Consider the following 14,374-nt stretch of genomic DNA (forward strand, 5'->3'; position numbering starts at 1 on the left):
CCAGACCAGAAGAGAGAGAGAGAGGAGACCAGACCAGAGGAGAGGAGAGAGAGGGAGGAGCCCAGACCAGAGGAGAGAGAGGGAGGAGACCAGACCAGAGGAGAGAGAGAGAGGAGACCAGACCAGAGGAGAGAGAGGAGACCAGACCAGAGGAGAGAGAGAGAGAGAGAGAGAGGAGACCAGACCAGAAGAGAGAGAGAGAGAGAGAGAGAGAGAGAGGAGACCAGACCAGAGGAGAGAGAGAGAGGAGACCAGACCAGAGGAGAGAGAGGAGACCAGACCAGAGGAGAGAGAGAGGAGACCAGACCAGAGGAGAGGAGAGAGAGGGAGGAGACCAGAGACACACTTTTCGCTCCTCTCTGCCAGTGTGCACACACGTACACACACACACACACGCGCACACACACGTACCACACACACACACGCGCACACACACATGTACACGCACACACACACACACACACACACACACACACACACACACACACACACACACACACACACAGCCCTCCTCTGTCTGCGTTCCCTTGTGTCTGCCTCAAAGTACGCTTTACTTCAGGGTGACTGTCACGAGACGTCCCAATGCGTCTGCATAGTGAAACCCTTCCGTACTACCCAGGCCAACGACGGTTTAAACATTCCAATGGGAGTTAGCTGCATGTATCTCGTGGTTTATCATGAACCAGTTTGAGTGGATATAAAGCCTGCTGATATGTGTCATTAAGTCAGATGTAATTTAGTCATCATTGCTAATAAAAAGCAGTGAGAGCAACCATTCATTTATAGCAGAACACATATGACTGTTAAAACAATAGGGCTGATGAGTCATTATATCATTTTCATATCTTATTAAAAGCTTAACCAGTGTTATTTCTTTGGCTGCATTAGTCTGACATGCAGGCCATAAGGGGAGGGCAATACAAAGTGGAGTGCAAGGGCATCAATCATTTACTAACCAAATAGGCTAGCCAGTATTAGTAGACAGATAGGCTAGCCAGTATTAGTAGACAGGCTAGCTAGTATTAGTGGACAGATAGGCTAGCCAGTATTAGTAGATAGGCTAGCCAGTATTAGTAGACAGATAGGCTAGCCAGAATTAGTAGACAGATAGGCTAGCTAGTATTAGTAGACAGATAGGCTAGCCAGTATTAGTAGATAGGCTAGCTAGTATTAGTAGACATGCTAGCTAGTATTAGTAGACAGATAGGCTAGCCAGTATTAGTAGACAGATAGGCTAGCCAGTATTAGTAGACAGATAGGCTAGCTAGTATTAGTAGACAGATAGGCTAGCCAGTATTAGTAGACAGATAGGCTAGCTAGTATTAGTAGACAGATAGGCTAGCTAGTATTAGTAGACAGATAGGCTAGCCAGTATTAGTAGACAGATAGGCTAGCCAGTATTAGTAGACAGATAGGCTAGCCAGTATTAGTAGATAGGCTATCTAGTATTAGTAGACAGATAGGCTAGCCAGTATTAGTAGACAGATAGGCTAGCCAGTATTAGTGGACAGATAGGCTAGCTAGTATTAGTGGACAGATAGGCTAGCCAGTATTAGTAGACAGATAGGCTAGCCAGTATTAGTAGATAGGCTAGCCAGTATTAGTAGATAGGCTAGCCAGTATTAGTAGATAGGCTAGCCAGTATTAGTAGATAGGCTAGCCAGTATTAGAAGACAGATAGGCTAGCTAGTATTAGTAGACAGATAGGCTAGCCAGTATTAGTAGACAGATAGGCTAGCCAGTATTAGTAGACAGATAGGCTAGCTAGTATTAGTAGATAGGCTAGCCAGTATTAGTAGACAGATAGGCTAGCCAGTATTAGTAGACAGATAGGCTAGCTAGTATTAGTAGACAGATAGGCTAGCCAGTATTAGTAGACAGATAGGCTAGCTAGTATTAGTAGACAGATAGGCTAGCCAGTATTAGTAGACAGATAGGCTAGCCAGTATTAGAAGACAGATAGGCTAGCCAGTATTAGTAGACAGATAGGCTAGAGAGAGAGAGAGAGAGAGAGAGAGAGAGAGAGAGAGAGGAGACCAGACCAGAGGAGAGAGGGAGGAGACCAGACCAGAGGAGAGAGAGAGAGAGGAGACCAGACCAGAGGAGAGAGAGGGAGGAGACCAGACCAGAGGAGAGAGAGGGAGGAGACCAGACCAGAGGAGAGAGGGAGGAGACCAGACCAGAGGAGAGAGAGAGAGGAGACCAGACCAGAGGAGAGAGAGAGAGGAGACCAGACCAGAGGAGAGAGGGAGGAGACCAGACCAGAGGAGAGAGAGAGAGAGGAGACCAGACCAGAGGAGAGAGGGAGGAGACCAGACCAGAGGAGAGAGAGAGAGGAGACCAGTCCAGTATTAGTAGACAGATAGGCTAGCCAGTATTAGTAGATAGGCTAGCCAGTATTAGTAGACAGATAGGCTAGCCAGTATTAGTAGATAGGCTAGCCAGTATTAGTAGACAGATAGGCTAGCCAGTATTAGTAGATAGGCTAGCTAGTATTAGTAGACAGATAGGCTAGCCAGTATTAGTAGACAGATAGGCTAGCCAGTATTAGTAGACAGGCTAGCTAGTATTAGTAGACAGATAGGCTAGCCAGTATTAGTAGACAGATAGGCTAGCCAGTATTAGTAGACAGATAGGCTAGCCAGTATTAGTAGACAGGCTAGCTAGTATTAGTAGACAGATAGGCTAGCCAGTATTAGTAGACAGGCTAGCCAGTATTAGTAGACAGATAGGCTAGCCAGTATTAGTAGATAGGCTAGCCAGTATTAGTAGACAGATAGGCTAGCCAGTATTAGTAGACAGATAGGCTAGCCAGTATTAGTAGACAGATAGGCTAGCTAGTATTAGTGGACAGATAGGCTAGCTAGTATTAGTGGACAGATAGGCTAGAGAGAGAGAGAGAGAGAGAGAGAGAGAGAGAGAGAGAGAGAGAGAAGGAGACCAGACCAGAGGAGAGAGAGGGAGGAGACCAGACCAGAGGAGAGAGAGGGAGGAGACCAGACCAGAGGAGAGAGAGAGGAGACCAGACCAGAGGAGAGAGAGAGAGGAGACCAGACCAGAGGAGAGAGGGAGGAGACCAGACTAGAGGAGAGAGAGGGAGGAGACCAGACCAGAGGAGAGAGAGGGAGGAGACCAGACCAGAGGAGAGAGAGAGAGGAGACCAGACCAGAGGAGAGAGAGGGAGGAGACCAGACCAGAGGAGAGAGAGGGAGGAGACCAGACCAGAGGAGAGAGAGGGAGGAGACCAGACCAGAGGAGAGAGAGAGAGGAGACCAGACCAGAGGAGAGAGAGAGAGGAGACCAGACCAGAGGAGAGAGAGGGAGGAGACCAGACCAGAGGAGAGGGAGAGAGGAGACCAGACCAGAGGAGAGAGAGGGAGGAGACCAGACCAGAGGAGAGAGAGGGAGGAGACCAGACCAGAGGAGAGAGAGAGAGGAGACCAGACCAGAGGAGAGAGAGAGAGGAGACCAGACCAGAGGAGAGAGAGAGGAGACCAGACCAGAGGAGAGAGAGAGAGGAGACCAGACCAGAGGAGAGAGAGAGGAGACCAGACCAGAAGAGAGAGAGAGAGAGAGAGAGAGAGAGAGAGAGAGAGGGAGGAGACCAGACCAGAGGAGAGAGAGAGAGGAGACCAGACTAGAGGAGAGAGAGAGAGAGGAGACCAGACCAGAGGAGAGAGGGAGGAGACCAGACCAGTATTAGTAGACAGATAGGCTAGCCAGTATTAGTAGATAGGCTAGCCAGTATTAGTAGATAGGCTAGCCAGTATTAGTAGATAGGCTAGCCAGTATTAGTAGACAGATAGGCTAGCTAGTATTAGTAGACAGATAGGCTAGCCAGTATTAGTAGACAGATAGGCTAGCTAGTATTAGTAGACAGATAGGCTAGCCAGTATTAGTAGACAGATAGGCTAGCCAGTATTAGTGGACAGATAGGCTAGCCAGTATTAGTAGACAGGCTAGCCAGTATTAGTAGACAGATAGGCTAGCCAGTATTAGTAGACAGATAGGCTAGCCAGTATTAGTAGATAGGCTAGCCAGTATTAGTAGATAGGCTAGCTAGTATTAGTAGATAGGCTAGCCAGTATTAGTAGACAGATAGGCTAGCCACTATTAGTAGATAGGCTAGCCAGTATTAGTTGACAGATAGGCTAGCCAGTATTAGTGGACAGATAGGCTAGCCAGTATTAGTGGACAGGCTAGCTAGTATTAGTAGACAGATAGGCTAGCCAGTATTAGTAGATAGGCTAGCCAGTATTAGTAGACAGATAGGCTAGCCAGTATTAGTAGACAGATAGGCTAGCCAGTATTAGTAGATAGGCTAGCCAGTATTAGTAGATAGGCTAGCCAGTATTAGTAGACAGATAGGCTAGCCAGTATTAGTAGACAGGCTAGCCAGTATTAGTAGACAGATAGGCTAGCCAGTATTAGTAGATAGGCTAGCCAGTATTAGTAGACAGATAGGCTAGCCAGTATTAGTAGACAGATAGGCTAGCTAGTATTAGTAGACAGATAGGCTAGCCAGTATTAGTAGACAGATAGGCTAGCCAGTATTAGTGGACTATGTTAACAAACTTCTGCCCGTATACACAAGTGAAAGGGGGAGCATAAATCTACCTGTAAGGAGAGTTTTAGTATTACTGGCACTACACTCTTAGAAAAAAAAGGTGCTATCTGGAACTTAAAACGGTTATTCGGCTGTCCATATAGGAGAGCCCTTTGAAGAACCCTTTTAGATTCCAGGTAGAACCCTAATGGGTTCCATGTAGAACTCTTTCCCTAGAGAGTTCTACATGGAACCCAAAAGCAGTGGTGCAAAGTGCTTAAGTAAAAATACTTGAAAGTACTACTTAAGTAGTTTTTAGGGTATATGTAATTTACTTTACTATTTATATTTTTTACTACTTTTACTTTTACTTCACTACATTCCTAAAGAAAATGATGTACTTTTTAGTCTATACATTTCCCTGACACAAAAAGTACTCGTTACATTTTGAATGCTTAGCAGAAAATGAAAATGGTCTAATTCCCACACTTATCAAGAGAACATCCCTGGTCATCCCTACTGCTGGAAAGGTTCTCCTATGGGGACAGATGAATAACCATTTTGGAACCCTTTTTCCTAAGAGAAGTAATCTATTATTTTTTTTTACAGAACTTAATACCAAACAGGGACAGCGGGGAAAAATACATGTCATCTATGCACTTAAATAGCGAATGGAGGACGCTTTTCCTGTGGTTCATTTTCATGCCAGCCAGCTAGGCTATACTCCTGTTGTAAATATAAGCAATGTGCTTAATATTAGGAAAGGTGAGAAATAAATATTGTAGGCCTAGCCTATAGAAAGGTGATGTGATCATCCTCTTTTTGATAGAGGCCATCACTCCGTTTTCTCCCGCAATTGCATAGCCTATAGAAATGTTGCGCAACATGGGCACTCTTGAAGTGTTTGATTAGATTTTCGAACACATTTGCATTGATTTCAGAGTGATTAGAGGGACAATAGAGTGTTGAGTACCGGGCAGTTAGCAAGTTTGGAAGGCAACGAATTACCATCGGCAGCATCTGATCTTGGAGAAGCCTAGTTAACGTGACTAAACGGTCATGTGGAATTTAACTGCCGTCATGACTCGTGACCGCCGGTGTGGCGTTACTACAGTCACGGTAACAGCGCTAACTGCAACGCGGATTTCATTGAATTGAGTCTGACGGTAAATTGTGTAGTCTAAGGTGAGGTGGGAGAGAGCCACACCCACCCCACCCATGACATACATTCCATTTTATACTGTCTCACCCTGTACTGAACATTCCTGTCAAACAAGATCCTAGTCTTAGACTGTCATCAGACCCAAGTCCTCAACCAATAATGCAGAGCGAGTAAAGATAACTTGGTCCCAGTTAGTCCCAACCTCCAGCCGCTCACCATTATCTATTTTGAACTTTGACCTATACAACGTAAACATACTGCCTCAACCATGCTCGCCAACAACCTTGGTTTGCATGCATGAGGTGTGGGGACACAGAGAAGATGGAAACATTCTGTGTCTTTCTGAAACAAACAGAAGAAGAGCACAGTTCAACAGGTCAGTTCCTGAGTGGGTGGGAACAATCTATTACATTGACCTTCTAGCAGACACCAAACAACACAGTAGTCGTCACACAGACCAGTAGGGTAGCTATTCATTCCTCAGTCTTGTTGACCACAGTCAGTCTGGCGATACAGTGAAGGGGCTGTGAGCAGAGTGATGTAATCCAACTCACTTCCATGATTTTACTGTTCTGCGTTGTGACGTAATCCAACTCACTGTTCTGCGTTGTGACGTAATCCAACTCACTGTTCCGCGTTGTGACGTAATCCAACTCACTGTTCTGCATTGTGACGTAATCCAACTCACTGTTCTGCGTTGTGACGTAATCCAACTCACTGTTCCGCGTTGTGACGTAATCCAACTCACTGTTCTGCGTTGTGATGTAATCCAACTCACTGTTCTGCGTTGTGATGTAATCCAACTCACTGTTCTGCGTTGTGACGTAATCCAACTCACTCTTCTGCGTTGTGATGTAATCCAACTCACTGTTCCGCGTTGTGACGTAATCCAACTCACTGTTCAGCGTTGTGACGTAATCCAACTCACTGTTCCGCATTGTGACGTAATCCAACTCACTGTTCTGCGTTGTGATGTAATCCAACTCACTGTTCTGCATTGTGACGTAATCCAACTCACTGTTCTGCGTTGTGATGTAATCCAACTCACTGTTCTGCATTGTGACGTAATCCAACTCACTGTTCTGCGTTGTGACGTAATCCAACTCACTGTTCCGCGTTGTGACGTAATCCAACTCACTGTTCAGCGTTGTGATGTAATCCAACTCACTGTTCCGCGTTGTGATGTAATCCAACTCACTGTTCTGCGTTGTGATGTAATCCAACTCACTGTTCCGCGTTGTGACGTAATCCAACTCACTGTTCTGCGTTGTGATGTAATCCAACTCACTGTTCTGCGTTGTGATGTAATCCAACTCACTGTTCTGCGTTGTGACGTAATCCAACTCACTCTTCTGCGTTGTGATGTAATCCAACTCACTGTTCCGCATTGTGACGTAATCCAACTCACTGTTCTGCGTTGTGATGTAATCCAACTCACTGTTCCGCGTTGTGACGTAATCCAACTCACTGTTCAGCGTTGTGATGTAATCCAACTCACTGTTCTGCTTTGTGACGTAATCCAACTCACTGTTCTGCGTTGTGACGTAATCCAACTCACTGTTCTGCGTTGTGATGTAATCCAACTCACTGTTCCGCGTTGTGACGTAATCCAACTCACTGTTCAGCGTTGTGATGTAATCCAACTCACTGTTCCGCATTGTGACGTAATCCAACTCACTGTTCTGAGTTGTGATGTAATCCAACTCACTGTTCTGCATTGTGACGTAATCCAACTCACTGTTCTGCGTTGTGATGTAATCCAACTCACTGTTCTGCATTGTGACGTAATCCAACTCACTGTTCTGCGTTGTGACGTAATCCAACTCACTGTTCCGCGTTGTGACGTAATCCAACTCACTGTTCAGCGTTGTGATGTAATCCAACTCACTGTTCCGCGTTGTGATGTAATCCAACTCACTGTTCTGCATTGTGATGTAATCCAACTCACTGTTCCGCGTTGTGATGTAATCCAACTCACTGTTCCGCGTTGTGATGTAATCCAACTCACTGTTCTGCGTTGTGATGTAATCCAACTCACTGTTCCGCGTTGTGACGTAATCCAACTCACTGTTCAGCGTTGTGATGTAATCCAACTCACTGTTCAGCGTTGTGATGTAATCCAACTCACTGCTCTGCGTTGTGATGTAATCCAACTCCCTGTTCGGGTTGTGACGTAATCGAGAGAGAAACAAAGAGAAACAACATGTGACAATAGTAGAGACTTTGGCCTCCTTTATCACACCTTTACAAACAGACTACATTTACATGTCCAAGATAACACAGCCATCATGACATCATTATTTCAATTTAGTCACAGCGTTGTACAGGGGAAAGTCCATATCTCTATGTCTGATTACCTTTGGGTTAAAAAAATAAATACGTTTGAAGTTGAAACTACATGTGAAAAGCCCTCCCTTCTAACCCTGGGGTATAATCATTAGGGGCGGCAGGTAGCCTAGTGGTTAGCATGGTGGGCCAGTAACTGAAAGGTTGCTGGATCGAATCCCCGAGCTGACCTGGTAAAAATCTGTCGTTCTGCCCCTGAACAACCCACTGTTTCTAGGCTGTCATTGTAAATAAGAATTTGTTCTTAACTGACTTGCCTAGTTAAAATAAAGGTTAAATAAAAATGAGGCCATGTAGGTAACTTTTCACGTGTAGTTGTGAGCAGCTTGTCAAAACCATTTGGCTTCATAATGACTGCGATAGTTCACAGCAGTGACAGGCCAAAGAGGTTGTGCGTAATGTCTGAGTGAGATGTTTTGTTATTTGGGATATGGCTACAGTATGCTAGAATCTCAAGGGTGAGGAGGGGCATGTTCACACAGATGGCATCAGATGGCAATCCTCGAAAGGACAAAACTGTTGTGCATATTTATGTATAATTTGTGCTTAGTTTAGGTTTAGGGTTCGGTTAAGGGTTAGGGTGAGTGTGGTTAAAATTGCATTTGTGTTGAGAAAGCGCCACATTGACCAAGGCAAGGGTACTGTGGGTACTGTGTGAGGAGAGGGCATGCTATGACAATCTCATTTGAAACCTTAGATGAGATGCATTGATTATCGATTATGATATATCATGAACCGGTATGGATTTTTACAATATAACAATATTTTGATACAGATCTAAATTAAAAGTTCAATAAAATTGACTACTTCATTGTCACCTAGTTTGGTTGAGTGTATAACCATCAGAAGGGAGAAAACCCATTACAGGCACTTAGAATTCATTTGTTGCCATTCTAGTTTCATGCACTAGTCACAAAACATATTTAACCCTTTTATTACTCACAAACATAAAATACTGTCAAATACCATCAAAAAAAATGTTAATATTGTGATATGATACTGTGTCCTAGCCATATTGCCCAGCCCTGGGTACAGGATGTCAATGACAAACATCTCAATGCTCTCTAAGTCATACGAATGAATCAAAACATTTGGAACTCAAGTTTATTTCATGTCCCGAGGTATTGTCGTTGTTCTCAATGCACTTGATGACCTCAGTGACCGATAGGCAACAGCTCCCTATTGGCCTAGAATGGATTAACACAGATCTGGCATCTGTGGGGACTCGCGGTGATGGACGGATCCCTGTGGAGCATTCTTATAAGAGGGTCACATGATGAGGAACGGGACGGAGCACAGTGGCACCCCTTCCAGCACACACAGTGGGATTGCTTGCTTTTCTATGGGTGTCAGTGAGGACCTCTGAAGACAAACAGAGCAGAATGAAACATCATTCATATCGAAGGGGCCAGAAGAAACACAACTACTTAGGGGCTTGAGATTGTTGTGAATGTATACATTAAACCAGCGCATGCCTGTACATATTTAGGGAACGTATTTGAATTGGGCCTTGTCAATTGGCATTAAATTGTACATTTATATAATAGTAAATTGTATTGCACTGAAATCAGGAGTCGACTGTCTTATGGCAGACCGCAGGGTTTTCTGCCTTCCTGTGTATTTGAGAGTATGTGTTTATGCATCAGGAACCAGGTACACCTCAGCAAGCCATAGCTTGAATACAAAAAAGAATGTGGAAGGGTGAGTTAGCGTGTGCATTTCTTCCTTAATGCCCTGAGGTACGGTTTTAAAATACACCCTGTCTGCTAGGTAGGAGACGTGCTAAGCAAGTCCATGTGCAACAGCAACAATTGAATCATTTCCGACTATACATATACCATCATTTGGTTATGTTGAAATGCTCTTGTTTTTAACAAAATCATGCCATTTAGGTGAGGTACTAAGGAGGTAATTATCACCTAGTCTAATTTTACTCTTACATAATAGTTAATTAAATATGAATACCTACATGTCATTGATTGTTTATAAAGGCTGGGGTGCTAAAAGAGAGAGGGAAGAAAGAGGTGGAGAGAAGAGATAATACAACACGCTAAATGAAAGAGAGAAACTTCAAACCATTAAAACCACTTCACCCACAGCAGTTAGGACAGCAGCACAACTAATGGATTTGTGGGGAGGAGGGATCTTTCTCCAGAGACCTTTCAAGGGGACGTCGGGATTGGTTGACTGTAGTCATAATGACGAGAAGCTCGGGTCTCCCATTGGTCATTTGAGAGTGGCAGTCATTTTAAATGCTGTGGATGGATTAGTGTCACTTAAACGTGTCACATAAACATGTGCATGGATACAAGCCACCTGCAGCTTGTCTGCCGGAACCAACACTTACTGTAAATAGAGTAGGACCTGTGATGTCATAATATAAACACACCTATGACATAATGGCAAGGATTGCTCTTTATTTAGGGTGATACATGTGATGGCCTGGACAAAACCTTCATTAAAACCCAACAACAAATGATGCGAACGGGTTGGTTCACACGTCAAGCAGGTCAGCTGACGATAACGATGTTTGCCCGGGGAAACCCGACAAATATGCATGAAATGAGAGAGAGCAAGAAGAACAAGAACATGCAGTGATGTGAGGGTGTTGAAAGTGAGACATTGATTTAGACATCATGGGTCTGGGACATGTTGGCTGTTGCCGTTTTGCTACTGAGTCTTCAGAGGAGATACTATCGGGCCTCCAGGATTATAAGGGATCTTTAAACTATGCCATCTATTTTACAAATTGTCTCCCAATTACTATTGAATTACTGTAGTGACAGGGGGGAAAACATTTCAATGTATGTTTTATTTTTAAATACATAGGAACAATTATAGTATTCTCCTTCAACAGGAATATTCTAAAATGTGTGGGTACATATTATTTAATTTTTGTACTGGGTGGATCAGCTTTAACATTGCAAATAGACTGTGTCTTCTATCAATGTCATTATGGTGGCTCAATAATGTAGTAGTTTGATTGGTACAAGTTTGCTCTTGTAACGAACGGCAGATTGTGATTCAAGCGATCAGGACAGTACATACATACAACACTTCTCTTTCACTGCAGGGCAGGGGGAGAGAAAAATCTGTTCATCGATGCAGAAAAGCCACAACTTCCTCATCGATTAGCCTCATTGACCCCTTGTACAGTCAATATCTAATGAGGTTGCCATGAGCAGCACCGCAGATATTACGATGAGCGAGATGCAAGACTTTGCTCTCACACAGTCACACACAGTATCTGTGCATGTGCACAGGTTTGCTTTACGCTGTTACAGTGTGGTAGGTACGGCCCAAAACAGCTGAGAAGTTTAGTCTTGCGCTTCAATGCTCTTTGTTGTTGGGGAAATTGACCCACTATGCTGTTTACTTTGTGCACCTACGTCATATCGCTGAATCTACCTTTAAGACCTTGGTCATCAATAAGATAATTACCCCTCTAACACAACAGGTTGGCAGTGTGAGTTAACCTCTAACACAGCAGGTTGGCAGTGTGAGTTAACCCTCTAACACAGCAGGTTGGCAGTGTGAGTTAACCCTCTAACACAGCAGGTTGGCAGTGTGAGTTACCCCTCTAACACAGCAGGTTGGCAGTGTGAGTTAACCCTCTAACACAGCAGGTTGGCAGTGTGAGTTAACCTCTAACACAGCAGGTTGGCAGTGTGAATTAACCCTCTAACACAGCAGGTTGTCAGTGTGAGTTACCCCTCTAACACAGCAGATTGGCAGTGTGAGTTACCCCTCTAACACAGCAGGTTGGCACTGTGAGTTAACCCTCTATCACAGCAGGTTGGCAGTGTGAGTTAACCCTCTAACACAGCAAATTGGCAGTGTGAGTTACCCCTCTAACACAGCAGGTTGGCAGTGTGAGTTAACCCTCTAACACAGCAGGTTGGCAGTGTGAGTTAACCCTCTAACACAGCAGGTTGGCAGTGTGAGTTACCCCTCTAACACAGCAGGTTGGCAGTGTGAGTTACCCCTCTAACACAGCAGGTTGGCAGTGTGAGTTAACCCTCTATCACAGCAGGTTGGCAGTGTGAGTTAACCCTCTAACACAGCAGATTGGCAGTGCGAGTTACCCCTCTAACACAGCAGGTTGGCAGTGTGAGTTAACCCTCTAACACAGCAAGTTGGCAGTGTGAGTTAACCCTCTAACACAGCAGGTTGGCAGTGTGAGTTACCCCTCTAACACAGCAGATTGGCAGTGTGAGTTAACCCTCTAACACAGCAGGTTGGCAGTGTGAGTTAACCCTCTAACACAGCAGGTTGGCAGTGTGAGTTACCCCTCTAACACAGCAGGTTGGCAGTGTGAGTTAACCCTCTAACACAGCAGGTTGGCAGTGTGAGTTAACCTCTAACACAGCAGGTTGGCAGTGTGAATTAACCCTCTAACACAGCAGGTTGTCAGTGTGAGTTACCCCTCTAACACAGCAGATTGGCAGTGTGAGTTACCCCTCTAACACAGCAGGTTGGCACTGTGAGTTAACCCTCTATCACAGCAGGTTGGCAGTGTGAGTTAACCCTCTAACACAGCAGATTGGCAGTGTGAGTTACCCCTCTAACACAGCAGGTTGGCAGTGTGAGTTAACCCTCTAACACAGCAGGTTGGCAGTGTGAGTTACCCCTCTAACACAGCAGGTTGGCAGTGTGAGTTAACCCTCTAACACAGCAGGTTGGCAGTGTGAGTTAACCCCTCTAACACAGCAGATTGGCACTGTGAGTTACCCCTCTAACACAGCAGGTTGGCAGTGTGAGTTAACCTCTAACACAGCAGGTGTAGCAGTATGAGGCAGTGACCTGTGGGATAACAGGCCTGTCATCACCTCATTCCCAAAGATCATGACCCTGGGGGTCAGAGAGCAGATGAAGTGTACGACAGAATGGATCCAGCTACCCAAGCATGAAACAGTGGATAGTGTGTGTGTGTGTGTGTGTGTGTGTGTGTGTGTGTGTGTGTGTGTGTGTGTGTGTGTGTGTGTGTGTGTGTGTGTGTGTGTGTGTGTGTGTGTGTGTGTGTGTGTGTGTGTGTGTGTTGGGGAGGGGTATGCTATGTCTTACACCTGCCAATCCTCCACCCCACAGCAGAACAGTAACAGATGTGAAGAATCTCTGGAGTATAGGCAGTATATGTCCATTTGACTATAAGATTAGCTTTATTACTGGGTTGGAGAAAGTACTCTAGTCACAGTTGGAGCAATAAATTAGTCATAATGTTGAATATGATTCAGAATGAGAATATCATTTTATACAAAAAAATGAGCTGAACCCAATCATTTATGGGTGGAGACAGCAGGATATGGATGAACATTTCGGCCAAGTTTTAATATAAAATGGCAAAAATAAATTAAAAAAAACTAATATGAGAATGAAATTTGCAACATAATGACTTTGTTTTCAGCATGTCTGGTTTACAGAGAAATAGGCTACTACAAACTATTAAGCACACCTACTTTAAATGTTAAAGCAATTAAGTTGGACCCATAACCGATTAGACTGGTTAGAATACCATCTTAAACAAAACAAACTTTTACAAATACAAACAAAAGCAGTGGATTGGATTTGGCCTGTTGGATATTGGCTTATTTCTGGTTTACAAGAATTTAACCTCACATTTTGAGAGACTATTTGGCCATCTGATGCAATCGTGAGCGGATGAATAAATCCTAATAGTAGTAGGGCGGTAGAGATTCGCCTTGTTGCCTGGAGACGAGTGACAGAGCTCGCCCACAGCTAGAACAACGAGCCAGATATTTCACCGGATGTATAAATGTGAAGCATCCGGTTGGCGTTTCTATTCAATACCAAATATGGTGATGAGAGGAAGCCAAGTGGCCGGCAGTGGGAGAAGATGGAGCGAAATGGACGTTGGCCGATATTCTGCTAATTTTCTCATTGATGAAATATTTGATATCCATACAGTTTTCTGTAAACAAAACTAGAATATGAAGAGAGAAAAAAAACAGAGTGGACTACGTTTTGTAGACTTTGCCCTTTGCCAAAGTTTCTAAAAATTGCTTTGTTTAGGAGTGCAAGGGCGAATTGAGTTAATGCACACTCGTAGGCGTTCCCTAACGGAAATGTGCAAATAAATGCTAAAATGCGCCAATAGGATCTCACTAACTCGTGCTTGGCTCTGCCCACCTTGCTTGTTCTGCCCTCTGATTAATTTGCTCGCATTGGAAATGTTTATTTATTTTAATTTCACCTTTATTTAAGTTACACATGGAATAAACAAACGTACAGTCAATAACACAATAAAAAAATAATGTGCTCCCGAGTGGCACAGTGGTCTAAGGCACTGCATCTCAGTGCTA

Source organism: Salmo salar, chromosome ssa07, assembly GCF_905237065.1.
Source record: "Salmo salar chromosome ssa07, Ssal_v3.1, whole genome shotgun sequence".
NCBI classification, from domain to species: domain Eukaryota; kingdom Metazoa; phylum Chordata; class Actinopteri; order Salmoniformes; family Salmonidae; genus Salmo; species Salmo salar.